The following is a 19,205-nucleotide window of genomic DNA, read 5'->3' as shown; positions in this document are numbered from 1 at the left end:
GAAAAACACAGAGGGACAAAAATGTAATTAGTAAAATACAGCTTTTTTGCAAACATTTGTAAATATATATTATGTAAACACCTTATACAGATTTGTAAACAGGTGTTATATGTTTGTAAATAACATTTATAAAAATCAATTATGGAAAATTATTTTTTATAAAAAATATTTACAGACTATCTTGTTACAAAATTTGTAAACATTTGTTATATGTTTGTAAACAATATTTAAATATTTATGAAGTTTATTTTATAAAAAAAAATTACAAATTTATGATAATATGTTACATGTTTGTAACTCATAATTACTAATACATCCAGAAAATAACATATAACAACCTTCTTTTTTTCCATGAAAGTGAACCTCCAAGTTCAGACCTCTCTCAAGTACATTAATTATTAATTAAATATATATATATACCAGCACTATTTTAAAAAAAAACACAATGGCCTATGCATACAATGAGATCGTATTAATCTAAACTTTAAAAACTCCAATATAATGAGCAAAATCATGAAGCTAAAACAGAGGAATTACCATATTCTAAAACACAAAATCAAATATCATGGCTACAATGAAACAAATCATGCTGAGAGTATCATCGAATAGCAAACTAATCAAAAATTAATAAAGAAAAACAAAAGTAAAAATTATAAAACAATATCTTCAGTTTCAACAATGGAGCGACCTTCCTCTATAATGATTTCTAAGTTTCGATCCTCTTACCAACAGCAACAATGGTCAAATTGTGATTTTTGCAGCCAATTTGGACTTTTAATTTTAGAGAGGAGAGCTTTCCTCTTCATTTATTAGCACCATTTGAAGAAGCAACAATAGGAGGTTCTTTCGGAGAAGGGTATCCATATCCCAATCGTGTGAGGGAAAATTCGAAAACTTGAAAACCAAATAATCAAACAACAAACCAACAAAAATAGAGAGAGAGCGTGAGGGCTTACAAATGAGAAAAGAAAAACACGTGAGCTAAAAGAATAAAAATTAGAACGGTATAAGACTTTTTTTAAATTTTGTATATTTCAAATAAAATACCGTATAAAAGAAAGACACCGTATATTTCGAATTTTTTGTTGATTTACGGTGATGATGTGTGTAATTTATCCTAAAAAAAATGCTAAATCTGTCCTGTGCACATGGAACTGTTTGCATTACAATAAAAAATCACATTATCATAGCAAAGGGTGGAAAATCAAGAGAACACACAAGACTTGGAATAACAAACCATAACAAGAGAAGCCAAATTAAGCCATTAAGGGCATACCTAAGCCAAAGACTAAGCAAAGTTAACGATGGAAAAAAGGACCATTGAGAGATGCAGAATTCTATATCACACTGAATTCTTCTCTTTGCCAAGAAAGTATACAACTCTTTCAAACCATCTAAAAGGACATGAAAGCATAGAAAATAATAACTCAAGAATAGAAAGAGAAGAAGAAAAATAAGCCTAGAAGAGCACAATAATAATAAGCATGTATGTATTATTAGTATACTAAACAGAGTAAGATTTCACGTGCATACAAAAACCAAAGCAAGAAAGTCCGAAATTGCAGTAAACAATTGATAGGACACTTCCAATCCAAAGGACACTAATGAGAGAAGTGAGTGAGAAGAGCCTTCCGTCATTCATGCCTAAGATTTTTTTGTCTTTGCTTATGTTTTTTCATCAATTCTTTCTTACCTACCTGTTTTTATTTATTTATTTCGGAATTAGATATATATATAGGGCCCTATACATACACATAAATTATATTATTAATCACTCTTGAAAGTTGAGACTCTAGGACTATGAGATGAGAGTGACACCCTCTTAAAATCTTGGGCCCCTTACTATACTATATAGTCTATACTTTATAGCCAGTTTCAGCCAAACCTAATGGACCCCATCAATCACCCAAAAAAAAAACTAAAAAGAACCCATCTTAAATCGCATTGTCACCTCAGCCAACCCTAAACCAAAAAGATAAACTGAAAAAATCACTGAAGATGAAGAAGATGATGATTTTAAACAATATGGATGGCTTAACCAGATGAGCAGAGGTCTAAACACAGACATGGAACTTGGAATGAACTTGACAAAGCAAAAAAGAAAGATAACATGTGAAGGTGCACCATCTTAGCCCCACATTTTCTCGAGAAAGCAAAAGAAAATTGTATTTTTTTTTTAAATATATCTATGTATATATATAAATAGTAAAGGCTGACACAGTAATTTGAATCCATTATCAAAACAGTGTTTTTGATGCATTGAAGTCTCTGCAGATGCTGGGGACATTAAAAAATGAAAAGGGTATTTTTTTTTCTTTTACAAATTTATTTATTTTACTCACCAACCAACCAACCCTGCTTAAGCTGAATGAGATGTGACTTTGTGACAAAATGGGCAACGTTCGTCTTCTTCGTTCTTTCACAAGAGTTGGAGTTTATTTGGCTTGGGAAAAGAGAAAAAAGAAAAGCTCAAAATACAAAAATTAAATACAAAAACAAAAGAATGATAATAATGTATCATTAGATAGAAATTAAGAATGGCCAGTCCTTTTAGGTTAAAGAGAATTCTTCATAGCCATTCTATAACAAAACAAAAAAATAACAGAACCCATAAAAGAAAATAAAAAAAAAAAATGGTAAGAGATGATGATGATCATCATCATCAGTTAATTTCTTTGAATAAATATAACAAAAAGAAGATAAACATTATCATAAAAATACCAAAAGAAAAGAAAAAAGAGAAAGAAGAAGATTGAGCCTTCCCGCCAATATCACCCCTAGAATCACCATCATCAATGGCCAGAGAAGAAGAGACAGGGTAAGAGAACTTGATTGAAGAATTGGAGCTTGAAAATGGAGGACTTGCTTCTACATTTAGACCAATATTCCTCATTTAGAGAAGTAGACCCCATAAGAAGTTTTTTCTTGTAGGACATTGTCATGGAAGATAGAGAGCTTTCTTCAATGATAATCCAAATAGGGAATGCAGCCAAAGCCCCAGCCATGTTTCCCACCACCACCACCACCATCCACCTATGGTATCAAAATGCAATGTCATTTCAGTCCAAAAAAAAAAATATACACAAAATCAGATTAAACAAAAAGATGGGTTTTTTTCTATGGACAAGAAATAAAGAAGGGTTCTTGTCTATCTTCAAGAATAATAGAAAAAGATAAATCATTGGTGGGTGCATAAACAAAGATAAAAACACATGAAAAAAAGAAAAACATAAGAAGGATTTAAAAGAGTAGTTGTGGTGTGTACGTTTCTTGCTCTCACTTTCTTCCTTCTTTTATTCGAGAAGCCCTCTTTAACATGATTTTCCTTGTCGTTCGTATATGGTAGAAAAAGAAGAAACTATGCATAAGAGGCTTAAATTAAAAGTGGTTTGAGTTACCTTTGCCGTATAGTGTGTGAGACTGTTTATCTCTATCTATCTATATATCTATATCTCTCTCTCTTAGTACTGCTTGGCCTGTCAATCTCAGCATAATGAGGCCAAATAAATGTGAGAAAGAAAGAGAGAAATGGAATTTATTTGTGTTCGTACAAACTTGAAACTTAAATCATTTTATTTTATTTTTTAATTTTGTTTTGGTGTTTTAGGCCCCTTATTAACACACTTTTTTCTTGAATTGCCCTTCTTAACTCACTTTTTACATGCTTACCCCAGAAGCTCAGATTAGCTAGATTTGCGCAAGCAATCTCTGTCTTTTCTTTTCTTTTCTTTACATCTTCTTTTCCATGCATACCCTTTATTCAACTCCAAAATACCAATTACACTCTCTCTTAAAAGTTTGTTAAAACCAAAGAATGACATACCCTTTTCGGTCTAATACACTTTATCATTATTTCTTCATTATTTTAGAGTTAGATATTGTCTTCAATTTTTTTTGTTCGAGTCTGACCCTGTCTGACCAAACAAGCACCAAAGCCGAGGCCAAAAACTTTGTTATCGAGACGGCCACCAAAACCCTATACACAACAGTGGTTCATGGCCTAAACATTCGTTTATGGATTCTAGGGTGGTGTTTCTCCTGGTTTGAAGAGCTATTAACCCAAAAGCTAAATTAATCCAAAATAGCCTCTTGGTTCAAGGAAAAAAAATTTTTGGGTTTGACCCATTTTGCCCTTTGGCCATAAAATTCCACTGCTGAGCTAAAAGGAAGTCTCCACACCACACCTTGCGGGGGTCCACTACACTTTAGACACACAAGGGCATTTTGGTCATTAAATCATAGAAGGGTAAAAGTTCCCCGGGTTTAACGTATCATGATAGCAGAAAGTTTCTTGAGCTAAATTGGGTGTGAATTTTCCCTTGATGGGGTCTCTTTGATGTCGAAAATTTCAACCATAAGGTCTTTCAATGGAGGGGTATAAATGTCAAAAGACAAATACTTCCAAGTGTGAGGTTATCTTACATCGATGGGACACGTGTACGGTGATGGAAGTGGGATGCATATTTAGGCAAAGTCACCAAAGGTGTAGGCAATTTGAAGCTCTCAAAATCCAGTTTCGAGACTATCATGGTAGTAGTAGAGAGAACAGCAAGAGACAGAATAGTCTGAGAAAAAGAGTTCGGTCACCAGAGAAAGAGCAACGTATTTTTCAGGCAAAGAAAGAAAGAAAGACATTAAAGAAAAGAGGTACTGAATAGAAAGTTGGGTAGCTCTTAAACCAAGATGAGAGATCATCATCAATGTGGCTTCTCTCATCATCATCAAACGATCCAGATTCAAAGTTGGGATGAAAATATATATATATATATTGTGATCATCATTATTTACTGATCAAGAGAATGAAAAGGGGTCTGAATTTTGAGATACTGTGAGAGATCTCTAATGGGTTGTGTCTAGTACAACTACTCAATACTAAAGAACAGAACTTTGTTTGTTGAGACTTGAAAGCTTTCTGATTTATGGCAAAAAAGAAAAGTTCGGTGAATGAAAGGCTGTGAACACTAAATTGGAAATGCTGCAGTTCTGATCACACATACAATATATAAATATATATATACATATAAACACAAAAGCAGGATTATAAAGTTTGAAACATGTTATCATTTGTACACAAATGATTATCAAAAAAACACTATAAAATTACTACTTTTGTTGTTTTCTGATACTAAACATATAGAAAGAGAGTTAATACTGAAAAAAAGAATGAGTGTACCTTGTAAATCTCCAGCGGAAAGACTATAAAAAGTTGCCTTAAGAGCCCAAAGTAGAGACTTTTAGAAACTACATTTTCTGAAGAACAAGTTTCGTTTAATCCATTTCCATGGCTTGAAGTAGTACTATACTGTCCCTCTGAGAAAAATTAGTTTGGAAGAGAATGGAAAAGACTCAAGGTCAAAGGGTATAGAATATAATAGTAGGGCAATATATAAAGAGTGTTATTAGCCCGACAATTATGTAAAAATGCAAATTAATTTTTTTAATAAATAATAAAAAAAGAAAAAACAAATTTGCTTTTGTTTGCTATTTTAGAAAGAAAAAGTAGAAAAGAGAGTGTTCTAGCTAGCTTCTCTTTTCACAGTCACAAATCCAGACTCTGAGAAAAGCTCATTATAAAAGCTTTTTCAAAATATTTTTTTTGGGTCCAAGAGTGATTATAAAATCATAAAGGGGAAGTAAATTTTATAATTTTTTTTAATGACAAGGAAGGTGACATACTGTGGCCCTATCTGATTTTCTTTTCTCTAGATAGTTTTCTCAAAATCTTGATTGAATAAAAACTAATAGACCCTTTTCTTGGCAGAAATTACCAAAAGTGCCACCATTTTTAGATGAGAAGTTCAGATAGCAATCCTATGTAGACCCCAGTGAAGTTTATATAACACATAAGTGTTCGAAATTTAGGTATTAAACTACTTGTTATTTCTTATGGGAAAGAAAAAGAAGTAGGTTTTGGATTTCCCTTTCTTTTTTTTTTAAAAAAAATAGGCTGGAATTCTGGAATGCCTGATTTTTGGGTTCTTTTTATCAGTAAAATTTACAAAAAATAATTAAATCCATCAGTAATTTATTAAAAAAATTGATATAGACAGTAGGAAAATATATATAAATACAATAATTATAAAAAAAATACTATGATAGGTGCAAAAACTAACATTATTTTTTTTCGAGTTAATTACAAAACTAACAATTATAGTTATAAAAATATATTCTAATAATTACTAGTGTAATTGGCGAATTTATTATTGGTGGCAAAAAACTCTAATATTTACATTTTCTTACACTTAACGCACATTCTTTATTGAGTAAATTAAATGTAGTACCTAATTTTATTTAGCCTCTTCTATTTCTATTTAAAATTTTAAAACTGTTAATTATACTCACTTTTCTAATCACCTAAGCTCACCAACTCATAGATGGTCTAGCTTTCTTTTCCCCTTACTTGCACCACAAAGCACACATGAGTCAAGGCTCAGCAAGAAAACTTAAACATGCTCATAAGTAGTTAGTAACATGTTACCAAATCATAATAAGCATGTCTACCGGTTATAACCCTACTCGGGCATGCATATCATTCATATAAATGACTACAGCGTCATAAGAGGCCAATAGCTCAAGATAAATGATCAATGAAGTATATCGGGGTCCAATGCCAAAATTACATGATTAATTAATCATATTGGGCTCAGTGCCCTAGAATATGGGACTAATGAGTCACCCCAGGGCTCTTTACCCTATCCTCTATATAACCAGCCTTGGAGCTGGCCTACCGTACCTGACACTATAATTTTCCCCAACCAATAGGTCAGTCAAGCATATATCACGCTCCTGATTAGGCATAACCATATCACTCAGTGCGCTATTGTCACCCTTGACTCATAAGTCAATGCTTTCGACCGACACTCAGCGTGCTAATATCGTTCTTGACTCATAAGTCAAGTCTGGGGCCCAGTCCTAGGATATGGGACTAATAAGTCACCCCGGGGCCCGTTTCCCTATTCTCTATATAACCAGCCTTGGAGTGCTCAACGTGCTATTGTCGCCCTTAACTCATAAATCAATGTTTTTCGACCAAAACTCAGAGTGCTAATGTCGTTCTTGACTCATAAGTCAAGTTTGGGGCCCAGCCCTAGGATATGGGACTAATAAGTCACCCCGGGGCCCGTTGCCCTATCCTCTATATAACCAGCCTTGGAGCTGGCCCAGCGTACGTGATGCTGAGTTTTCCACGACCATTAGATCAGACAAGTGTATGATGCGCTCCTGGTTAGCTTAACCAAAATGACCAGCGCTCAACACGCTATTGCCGCCCTTAACTCATAAGTCAATGCTTTTCGACCAGCGCTCAGCGCGCTATTGCCGTCATTGACTCATAAGTCAAGTCTTTCTCAATCAGATAATGCAGACTGGCATTTATCATATATCAATTATCCAAATACAAAGCATTCAACATGTTTAATCAATAATCACAAGTATAATCATAATCATGCACATTCTCAGGCGTTCATGCCCTATTCATATTCCTGTTCAATAATTCGGGCCAAGCCATAATCACATACTAGGTGTAGTTTTCTTACCTTTGGTCCAAGCACCAGTTAAAAATGAACGACCCTTGAGCACGATCCTGTCTCGAGCCCTAGCAGTAACCTAGTAACAGCCATAAATAATAATCTCATAAGATTCAATCCTTAAAAACAAACTTCAGGACCACTCTCAAGCTCTCGGGACTTCCAATCCCACCCAACGGGGTGGTGGAACCATCCCCCGAGCCCCCAAAGTCCTCTCAAGCCCTAAAAATGGGCTTTGCTGAAACAGGTATAGCGTTGGGACACCAAGGATAGCGCTGGGGCGCTACCCAAGTCAGAGAACCACCATTTGGCTTCCCCAACCTAGCACTGGGGCACCAAGGACAGCGCTGGAGCGCCATCCCTACAACCAAGAATTTCTCTGGTTTTCCCCACGTTTTCCCCCGAGTTCAAGTCACCAAAACCTCATCTAAACACCATCCAAACTCACAATTCAACCTCAAAACCTCATCAATACGCCAACCTCATCATAACCCAAGTTTTAACCTGTAACGACCCAAAATCACTAATATGGCTTAAGGGCCTTGATTAGTATGCCGGGAGGGCATAATTGGTTTATGTGTGAATTTATTGATTTAATGCATGATTACATGATAAGCATGCTTGTATGATTATATGAATATAAATTTGATTAAATGTTATACTTGTGAGAACCACATTATTATGTGGGTAAATTTGTAGAGTACGACTCGAGGCGATCCTAGGGCTAGATAGCGGGAAAAGTCACATCGGGGCTTAATAGTTGAATCTGGATAAGTCAGGGGTATTTCAGGTATCGGGTAGTTATTTAGACTATCAGGTTATGAAAATAAATATATGGAGATATATTTGAGGTTAGGAAGTCTAGGCGGGAATATTGGGGAATTTTACCATTTTGCCCTCGGGGACGTTTCGGTACCCCGAGCCTTGGGATTGACTTAACTAATTAGTGATAGACTAAGTAAAATATATAACTCGATGGAACAAAAGTTAGAACCGACCTTCATACTTCTCTTTCTCTTTTTCTCTCAAAGGAACCATAGAAGTAAGAGGAAATTGGCTGGGAAACTCAAAGAAATTGAGCTGAGGCTTTGGGGATTAGCTCAGGGTTAGCTAAAGGATCTAATCAAGAGTTAAGGTAAGTTCTGAGTTTTATTTTTGGTGGTTAAATTCTATGTATATGGCTGAGTTCTAAGTGTTTATGGGTTTTGACATTAAAGGTTGAATTTGAGGCTGGAACCTTGGAAGTTAGGTCAGAGAACTCTTGGAGGATTGGTTCTGCAGCTGAGGTAAGCTCTAATTTAAGGTTTAAAGGTTGGGTTATAGTGTTTTCATGGCTGGGTTTTGTATTCTTGAGTTAGAAAGTTTCAGTAATTGAAATGAGTTTTATGGGTTTCTAGCCTAGGTTTCAGCTGGGTTGTGTTGTTGGAATCTTGTGGGAAGTTTTTGGATAATTGAGTTGAGGAATTGGGGTGGTTTTGGGTGAGTTTGCATGAGGTTTGAGAGTTAAAAATTGAGGTTTTTCTGGGTTCGAAGGGGGCGGGTCGCGGCCCTTCGAAGCTGATGGGTGCTGAGGAAGGAGGGCGGGCCGCGACATGTTCTAAGTAGGGTCGCAGCCCTTACCTGTTTTTGGGCATTGGGAGGTCTCTGATTGGGGCCATGCCGTGACATGGGTGGCTAATGCCGTGGCCCTTAAGAGATTTTGGGATTTTGAGATTCTAGGCTTGGGAATTTAACCTAGGATGCTCGGGATTGAATCTTTTACCATGTTTGGTGAAGTTCAATGTTCCGGAGACTAGAACTTTGTCTAGAAGCTCATTTAAGTTTGTTGATGGTATCCTTCACCTTGGTTGTGACTAGGTGATAAAAGCTAAGGCTCGAGAACGAATCGTGCTTGAGGAGCGTTGCTCATAATCAGTAACCGTAAAGATTAAAGGTAAGAAAACTGCACCTGGTTGAATATCTGTAATGGGACTAAGGGTTCCCTATTGTGAATGCTTGAAAAGATGGTATTATGTCATGCAAGCTAATTAGTGAACCAATGACCTAAGGGTGCTAAGGGTTAAACTAGCGCACAGGGCGCGACTTGGCCACTGGTAGCCAAGGACAGCTTAATATGCACTGAGCTCGGTTTAAGTGGGTCGGAGTCAGTGGGGTAAACATGGGGTGCGGCCTAAGTTTTTGGCCCTGATTATTGTGTGATATGAATGTTATAAGTGATTGATTGCATCCTTGATTATGAATATATGTGATGAATGGTTAAAGTGGATTATTTGATGAGAGTTCATGCTTGGTGAATTTACTATTTGTTGTTATTGTTTGTGTTGCACATCATGTTTTCTTGCTGGGCCTTGGCTCACGGGTGCTACGTGGTGCAGGTAAAGGCAAGGGCAAACTTGATCAGCCTTGATTTGGAGAGCTCTGCGAGCGGAATGTACATGGCCAGCTGCTCAGCCGCCACGGTTGAGGTTTAGGTAGGGACGCGAGACCCAGAAATTGTTCATTTTGCCTTAGTATGGCTGACAGTTGTCTGTATTTTTTGGAGTCTGTAATCCAACTTTTAAACTCTGTTTCTTTTAGGATCACATGTATATAACCGCTTAATTATATGAATTGAAACTTTTGAGACCAAAACCTTTTTAACCCTAGCTCATACATGTTTAGTGACATGTTTTTAAATTAATGACTTGATTAGCAAGTCCTGCACCTTTATAAGTACACAGTGTAGCGGTCTTGGCTATCCAGGGCATTACAAAACCCATTCAAAACACCATAAAAAAACTCAATCCAATACCTTTAACCTTAAAGCTCAAGAACATCCATAAAACAAAAACAAAACACCATTAAAATAGAAATTGAAACTCGCCTCAACTATGAATTAATCCTCCTAGCTGCAGCTAACCAAATTCTAGGTCTCAAGTCTTCAATTCCAAACCTTAGCCTCCAAAATTTCAAGAACTCCAAGGCACTATCCAAAGAACTTAGAGAGAAAGAGAGAAACGATTGAGAGAGAGAGAAAAGGTTGTAAGTTACTCTATTTTGGAGGTTTCCTTCAGCTGGAGAAACTAGGGACTTAAGTCACTACTTTATGCCCAAAACACCTATATGCCTCTACGGCCAACTCTCTCTCTCTCAAAGCCCTTCAAGGGAAATTTTGTCATTAGCCACATACCCCATTAATCCTAATTAATGCCTTATAATTCCTGTTACTTGAAATATCCTTAAATAATTACCAAATAATTTCCTTATTACCTGATCCCAACAATGTACTAAATTACCAAATTACCCCTAGGCTCACCCCGAGTCAGGTATTTGACCCCGTTGTGACTAAACCGCTACCTTGCTCGCTAGGATCGTCTCATGCCGAATAACCCAATATATATCCACATAATAACATAGTTCCACACATACATCACATATGCGTCAAATATACCCATAACTGGTCAAATTACGAAAACTACCCTTTTAACCACAAACGGACCCACATGCATATTTAATACACCCAAACATGCATATCAAGTCATATTATAATATAACTCACATAATCATATAATGATACACATATATATCACGTATACACATAATTTCCATAATTTGTCATCTTGGCCCCCTAATCAAGGCCCTAAGCCTTATTAGGTAATTTGAGACGTTACAGTGGTTGAAAGAATGTTTGTATACCTTAAAAGAACCAGAGAGTTATACCTCCAATATTATAAGTTTCCTAAGGTACTTGAGGGATATACTGACGCAAGTTGGATATCTGGTATTGGTCCGAGGAGAAACTTACCAACCCCGGTCAAGTCCAGGAGCAGTGTTGGATTGATCCGCGTGGGAAAGCCACTTGTCGAGAAAAAAATGGTCTTTATAGTCACATGCATGGCTCTCGTTGCCACACAAAGCCTTATAAGACATGCTCGGGTACGTACACTTCATCAATGTATAGTACCTGGCATGGTTCCCCTTCTTCGAGCAGGCTCAGAAGTTGTATATCTAAAGGATCTCTGCCGAAGAACTTCAGGAAGTCAACATAGTATTGATGGAGTGGTAGCGCGACTCCTGCTTGGAGGTGAGAAACACTCCATGCCCCGTGGCCATGGACACTCTCGTGCGCCCTCTCTTTCTCTTAGGACAGGCACACCAGCATGTCTCGGGTGTCCACTACGAAGTGGGTTATAATCTTGTTAAGAGCTCCCCGATGTTTCAGCATGCTTTGGAGCTCCTCCGCCTCGAAGCCATCAGCAGTATATGTGTTGCCCCCTGGCCGAGGACCAATGTAGGCCTCCTCCTCTAAGATGTCAGGTCGAAGGGTCCTCTCCGTCGTCAGAGGGTTGTCTTCCCTCACCATGAAGGTCTTACTCTTGTTATCCAATAAATTAGCATTTGTGACGTGGAAAATAATCTCTTGACACGTGGCTGACACCTAGAGCGTCTGCTAGAGTATCGACCAGGAGACACACCAGAAGCAGGACAGACCTGTTTTTACCACGACCAGACTGGTCGGTGGTTCCGCTGGCAAAGCAACATTTATGGAAAGATCTTATGTATCCCAAATTTATTTCATGCAATCTTCTGAATATCCCATGATTCAGGGGATAATATCTGTAACAATATTGGGCAACCCTCCATGAGCCTATAAAAAGCAGGAGATGGCTCATGGGAAGGGACTTTTTGGAGCCCGGAAATCATAGAGATATAGAAATTATCTGTGAAAACTTGTATTATTTATGAGGAGTGTTGAAACTCATTGAACCCAAGTTCTCTGATCACACTTTTGTTCCCATATCAATATCATTCTAAGTGGACGTAGGTCATTACCAGATTTTGGGGCCGAACCACTATAAATTACTGTGTTTTCTTTACTTTTGTCATTACGTTATTATCTATACATATTCGTCTATATCATTCATATTTTGACTCCGTGTCAGTTGGCTAAATCGAGGGTCAACATTCTGGTGCTTTCATTGAGAGGACGACTCATCATTGTTGATAAAACTAATGGCGAAAGCAGGGAAGAAAGCTGCTCAGACCGCCGCCGCTGCACCGTCGAATCCGCCACCTCCTCCTCCCCCTGCAAGCATGGCGGAAGATGAGCCGCAACTAGATTTTGAAGAGGAGGAAATGGACGATGCGACTTTGAGGAGCACCTTGGGCACGTTGCAGGAAGAGCTGGCTAGTCTGAGAGCCAATCAAGAGACTGCCGCAGAAGCTATGGAAAGGCAGCAGCAGGAACTTGATCGTCAGAGGGCGGAGTTAAGCGAGAGACAAGCGGAGGTGGATCGCCGCCAGACTGAGGCCATGGCAGCCCTTGAAGCGGCCTTGCTGTTGGCCAGAAATCAAGCCGCGCCTGCCTCGCAGCCTAATCAACCTGAAACTGGGCCACCCCAGGGAGGTCCCAATCCTAGCCCACCGGTCCATCCTTCAAGTCCGCAAAGGCCTGAACAGCCCCAGATGCCCCATGACGACGTCCCACTGGACCCCGAGGCAGATCCACCATCCCACGCTGCTCGAGGTAATCCCCCGCAGCAAAGGCAGAATAGGGCCGAGCGACAGCCTCGTAGTCCTAGACGCCGCGAGAATGATGGGCCACACCAAGCGAACAGGGGTCACTACCCTCCTGGTAACAGGAGAGACTCGGAGTTAGGCTCTGCGGTCCGTGGATCCCAACAGCATGATAATGCACGGGGACATCGCGACCAGCGCAGGCCACCCTCTAACGCTCGGGGTGTTTCTGCCAGAGACGGGAATAGAGGGAACAACCAGTCTTACCATAGCCAGTCAAAGTTCAAAGATGGCCACGGCTACAACGAGGCTGACTCAGGCAAGAACAATGCTGATGGGAGGAACGAAAATAAAGGTAAGAGCAGGAGCCAAATACCTCAAGATGATCAACCAAATAGACAAGATGCTGGGGGGCAACCCAGGCAAAATAATGTCTTCAACCGGCTCGGAGGTAGCGAGCAACGGAGAAGAGAGGAAGATCTAAGAGACATACTCAATGATCGTCGAGAGAAGCATGGTGAGAACATCCCCCCAGCAGCAGAGACCGTAGCTATTCCTACTGCGTTGCAAGCCCAGATAGACGCACTAAATCAGGCTGTGCAACAGTTGGTCGGAGGAAGGACCTCTTATATTGACCACGATAGAAGAAAAGGCACTCCATTTATCCAAAGAATAGCCAACGCAGAGACTCCCAGCAAGTTCAAGATGCCCACGCTCCCGAACTTTGATGGATACGGAGATCCCATCTCGCATGTGAATAAGTTTGAAATCCAGATGGACATTCAGAAGGTGTCCGAAGACGCTCGGTGCAGGATCTTTCCTGCAACACTTTCTGAAGCCGCGCAGGAATGGTTCTTTAAGTTCCCACCTGCAAGCATAGTTTCCTGGGAAATGTTCGTAAGGGAGTTCTACGGACAGTTCTACGCAGGTCGTGTCCACCCGACCGAAGCAAACCAACTGGTTGAGATCCGCCAGCAAGATGGAGAATCACTAAAAGATTACATCCAACGCTTTATGCGAGCGGCAGCCGGAGCAAAGACAGTCGGGGATGAAGGAAAAATGATGGCTATAACCACGGGAGTGAGGCGTCGTTCGCCCCTATGGAAAAGTCTTCGTAAGGATGGGGTTAGAACCACCCAGGAATTCTTAGACCGAGCTGATCGATATATCAAACTCGAAGAAGCCATTGCCGATGATGGAAAATCCTCGAACAAGGGCAAGAAGGCTGCCGAACCCGCCAAAGCCGCCAATGGCACCAAACCAAATGGCAACGGCAAGGGCAACGGAAACGGCAACGGTAATGGCAAGAATGGTGGGAAACGGCAACACAATGAGCCTTCCACCTCCGACAATAAACGAGCCAAGGGTAATCGTTATGAACCTAGGTTCACTAACTACACTGCCCTCGTTGAGTCTCGAGGAAGGTTTACCAGGCCACAAGCTCTAGTGTGCCCTACAAGAAGCCTGGGCCCATTCGAAAAGACATTTCAAAAAGAGACACTACCAAATTCTGTCGTTACCATAACGACTATGGACATGACACTAATGAATGCAACCAGCTAAAAGATGAAATCGAGTTCCTCATTAGACAAGGACACTTGAGAAGGTACGTACGGGCCTCGGGAACTTCCCAACGAGAAGCTCCAGGTGGCAACGAGCAGACGTCCACACGCCAACGCTCGCCACCATTACAGCCTGCCCCCGTAGCCGGAACACTTTTAACCATCTGTGGAGGCCCACACCTCGCTGGAAATAGCGGAAGGGCTAGAGAACGATATGCTCGAACTCTGCGCCACGACCAGGACATCGAGATGATGACTGTGGAGGACCGAGCGCCGAAAAAGGCCCGCTCAGAGGAATGCGGGATAACCTTCTCTGAGGGCGATGCCCAACACGTCCGGTTCCCACATTCCGATCCGCTGGTCGTGGATATCCAAATGGCCAATATGATGGTAAAAAGAGTACTGGTCGATACAGGGAGTTCAGTGAATATCCTGTATAAATCAACGCTGGAACGCATGAAGCTGTCCGTGAAGGACTTGGAGCCCTGCAATCAAACCATATACGGCTTCTCTGGAGAAGGACTCGCACCAGCCGGAATGATCAAACTCCCAGTAACAACGGGTACAGCGCCTGCCTCAAGGACATTACTCGCCACTTTTGTAGTGGTCGATTGTCCTTCAGCGTATAACGCCGTTATTGGAAGACCCATACTGGTTGAACTAAGGGCAATCATCTCCATGTGGCATCTAGCCATGAAATTCCCAACGGACGCAGGGGTAGGATGCGTTTTGGGAAACCAAAGGGAGGCCAGGGAGTGCTATAACGCCTCGATCACAAAGGCAAAAAGTGGAACATCGAGGAGCGCTACTCCAGAACGATTACAGATGATGGAAGACAGACAAACCCAATCAGGTGGAAAAGTCACCAAATAGGGTGTTGCCCAAAGTGAGGATATAGATTTGGATCCTCGCTTTGGGGATTTTGAAGAAAATGTTGGACCCGTCAAGGACCTGGAGGAGGTCCATCTCGATGAAAAAGACCCGACCCGAATCGTAAGGATTGGGAAGAATTTAGAACCTACCGCGAAACAGGCGCTGGTGGAATTCTTGCAAGAGAACCAGGGAGTTTTCGCCTGGTCACATAAAGACATGGTCGGAATAGATCCTGCGGTGATCAGCCATGTCCTGAACATAAACAAAGTCTTTCCACCGGTGCAACAAAAAAGAAGGCTGCTCGATAAAGACAGATCAAGAGCCTTGAAAGAAGAAGTCGAAAGACTTAAAGAAAATGGGTTCATCAGGGTGGCGTTTTATCCATCATGGGTCTCCAATCCGGTGTTGGTCCCCAAGCCTAACGGCAAATGGCGGACCTGTGTGGATTTTACAGACCTCAATAAGGCCTGCCCAAAAGACTGCTTCCCACTCCCGAGGATCGACCAGCTAGTCGATGCAACTGCTGGGCATGAGACCCTTTCGTTCATGGATGCGTATTCAGGCTACAATCAGATCAGCATGCATCCCCCTGATGAGGATCATACCAGCTTTCGGACCGATACGGGCTTATATTGTTACAAATTAATGCCCTTTGGACTGAAAAACGCAGGTGCAACTTACCAACGATTGGTCAACCACATGTTCAAGGAGCTGATCGGAGTAAGCATGGAAGTATATGTGGATGACATGCTGGTAAAGTCCAAGAAGGCTGAAGGACATGTGAAGGATTTGCAAAGGTGCTTTGATGTGTTAAACAAGTACCATATGAAGTTGAATCCCCTCAAATGTTCCTTTGGAGTCGGGTCAGGAAAGTTTTTGGGATTTATAGTGAATTCAAGGGGAATCGAGGCCAACCCCGACAAGATAAAAGCCCTGATTGATATGAAGTCGCCAGAAAAGATCAAGGATGTCCAAAGCCTGACCGGAAGGATAGCTGCCCTTAGTAGATTCATCTCAAAATCAACTGACAAGTGCGTTCCATTCTTCAATCTACTTAGGGGAAATAAAAAGTTTGAATGGACGGAAGACTGCGAGCAAGCATTCCAGACAATAAAGGCTCATATGTCGCAACCTCCTATCCTATCAAAACCAATGGAAGGAGAGACTTTGTATATTTATCTGGCGATTACCGAAGTTGCTGCTAGTGCGGTACTGATACGGGATGAAGAAGGCGTGCAGAAAGCTGTTTACTACGTCAGCAAAAGGCTGATCGGTGCAGAATTAAAATACCCACCGATCGAAAGATTAGCATATTGCCTAATTCTAGCCTCCCGAAAGTTGCGACCGTACTTCCAAGCCCATCCTATCACGGTTTTGACCGACCAGCCCCTTCGGCAGGTCCTCCAAAAACCTGAGGCGGCTGGACGACTGTTAAAATGGGCGGTCGAATTGGGACAGTTCGACGTGACTTATTCACCGCGAGCAGCAATAAAAGGGCAAGCCTTAGCCGATTTTATTGCGGAGTTCACCGAACTCCCCAGCAACGAGTTGTGCGAAAAACCTGAGGCGCCCATGCCTCAAGACAAGACTCCTTCGTGGAAACTATTCACAGATGGATCATCTAATGAATCTCACGCTGGAGCGGGAGTGATATTGATAACGCCCGATGGGCATCGATTTCACTGCGCAATCAGGTTTGATTTCGCAGCGTCAAACAATGAAGCGGAATACGAAGCACTCCTCGCTGGACTGAAAATGGCCAGGGAGATGAACATAAAAGCGCTCGACATTTTCAGCGACTCTCAGCTGGTCGTGAATCAAGTCCTGGGAGAATATCAAGCGCGAGGGTTAAAAATGATGGCCTACCTTAAAAAAACAAAAGATTTGCTAGCACAGTTTACAAAATACACCCTCCAGCAAATTCCGCGAGACCAAAATTCGAATGCAGACGCCTTGGCCAAACTTGCAAGTGCCAAAGATGCTGACACCTTGAACATAGTCCCAGTAGAGAGATTAAGTGAACCAAGCATTGATGCGGCCGAAGCCAGCATGGAAATTCGAGTAGAAGATACATGGATGGCACCTTACCTGGAGTATCTGACAAATGGGACATTGCCAGTAGATAGAAACAAAGCCAGAACTCTACAAAGACAAGCTGCTAGGTACATACTGCTCGACGGTGTTATGTACCGAAGAGGATATTCAATGCCACTGCTCAGGTGCATTACATCAGAAAAAGCTAAGGAACTCATGAAAGAGGTGCATGAAGGCTTCTGCGGAGATCACGCTGGGGGGCAGAGTTTGGCGAAAAAAATTCTTCGACAGGGCTATTTTTGGCCAACGATGAACGAGGATTCAATGGAGTACGTACGAAGGTGTGATAAATGTCAGAGGTTCTCCAAAATCCCACGAGCAGCTCCAAACGAGCTAAAGCAGATGCAAAGCCCGTGGCCTTTCGCAATATGGGGAATAGATTTAATTGGATCACTACCGACAGGAAAAGGAGGAGTTAAGTACGCAGTTGTGGCAGTCGATTACTTTACAAAATGGGTCGAAGCTGAACCACTCGCAACCATAACGACCAAGAAAGTTCTCGACTTTGTCATCAAGAACATTGTGTGCCGGTATGGTTTGCCCAGAAAGATAGTTTCAGACAACGGAACCCAATTTGACAGCGACCTGTTCACCGATTTCTGCGAAAGGCATGGGGTAATCAAGAGCTTTTCTTCAGTCGCACACCCCCAAGCGAATGGGCAAGTCGAAGCTGTAAACAAAACCCTCAAGGACACCCTGAAGAAAAGACTTGAAGAAGCGAAAGGAGCATGGCCAGAACAACTACCGGAAGTCCTCTGGTCGTATAGAACATCTCATCGAACAGCCACAGGGCGTACCCCATTTTCCTTAGCTTATTGGTATGAGGCCATGACACCCGTCGAGATAGATCCCCCCTCACATCGGCGTTTAACGTATGATCAAGAGAAAAACAGCCAGCTAATACTGGAGTCCTTAGACTCAATTGATGAGATACGAGAAAAGTCTCAACTCCGAGTTGCTGCTTATCAACAAAAAGTCGCCCGGTACTTTAACTCCAAAGTTAAAGAAAGAAGATTCAACGTCGGAGACTTGGTGTTACGACGAGTCTTCTTGAATACCCGCGACCCCACTGCTGGCGTGCTCGGACCTAACTGGGAAGGACCTTACCAGATTGAAGAAGTCCTTCACCCAGGCACCTACAAACTTGCACGCTTAAACGGAGATCTCGTTCCACGTTACTAGAATGGAGAACACCTGCGCAAGTATTATCAATAAACAGCCCTTCTTAAAGGACTGGCTTGTTCAAATTTTCCCATTAATTTTTACAAGTTTTGCAAAGAGGGTGAGCCACGGTGTATGGCTAACTGCTCGTATATGTAAGATTCTGTTTCAGAATCATTCGTAAAGACATGATTAGTCCATTTTTAATACGAAATTATAAGGGACTGTGCTCAGCCAGTCGTTCTTGCCAACCTTTGTGAATTTACATTTACAAGTATTTGTTCATTACGTGTGTTGTTTTGCTGTATTACAAGTATCATTTTTCCGCACGAACAGGAATGTTCGGACAGGCCATGGTCAAGGAAAGTGACCAAGGACCTAAGAGCTCCTCGATCACTTGGGGGGCATATAAGGCACATCGATAGCAAAGCATACTCTCAAGGTATGTAAACACATGAACAAAATGAGTGAAAGCATGCTTCAAGTACTTAGA

General features: G+C 41.1%; 1 long non-coding RNA gene across 2 annotated transcripts; it reads right to left on the bottom strand.

Moving 5' to 3' along the window:
* Positions 1-413: 413 nt before the first annotated feature.
* On the bottom strand, positions 414-5,167 carry LOC133783003 (uncharacterized). 2 transcript variants are annotated; one of them, XR_009870749.1, is made up of 3 exons: positions 3,266-4,202; positions 2,343-3,033; positions 414-894 (listed from the first exon to the last, which is right to left on the bottom strand). It is a non-coding gene; the product is annotated as an uncharacterized LOC133783003 (long non-coding RNA). The 2 variants fall into 2 exon arrangements; XR_009870748.1 differs by lacking the exon at positions 414-894 and having other exon boundaries at positions 2,502-3,033; positions 3,266-5,167.
* Between the last annotated feature and the right edge of the window lie 14,038 nt (positions 5,168-19,205).

Source organism: Humulus lupulus, chromosome 6, assembly GCF_963169125.1.
Source record: "Humulus lupulus chromosome 6, drHumLupu1.1, whole genome shotgun sequence".
NCBI lineage: Eukaryota > Viridiplantae > Streptophyta > Magnoliopsida > Rosales > Cannabaceae > Humulus > Humulus lupulus.
This window is presented reverse-complemented; position numbering and strand designations above follow the sequence as displayed.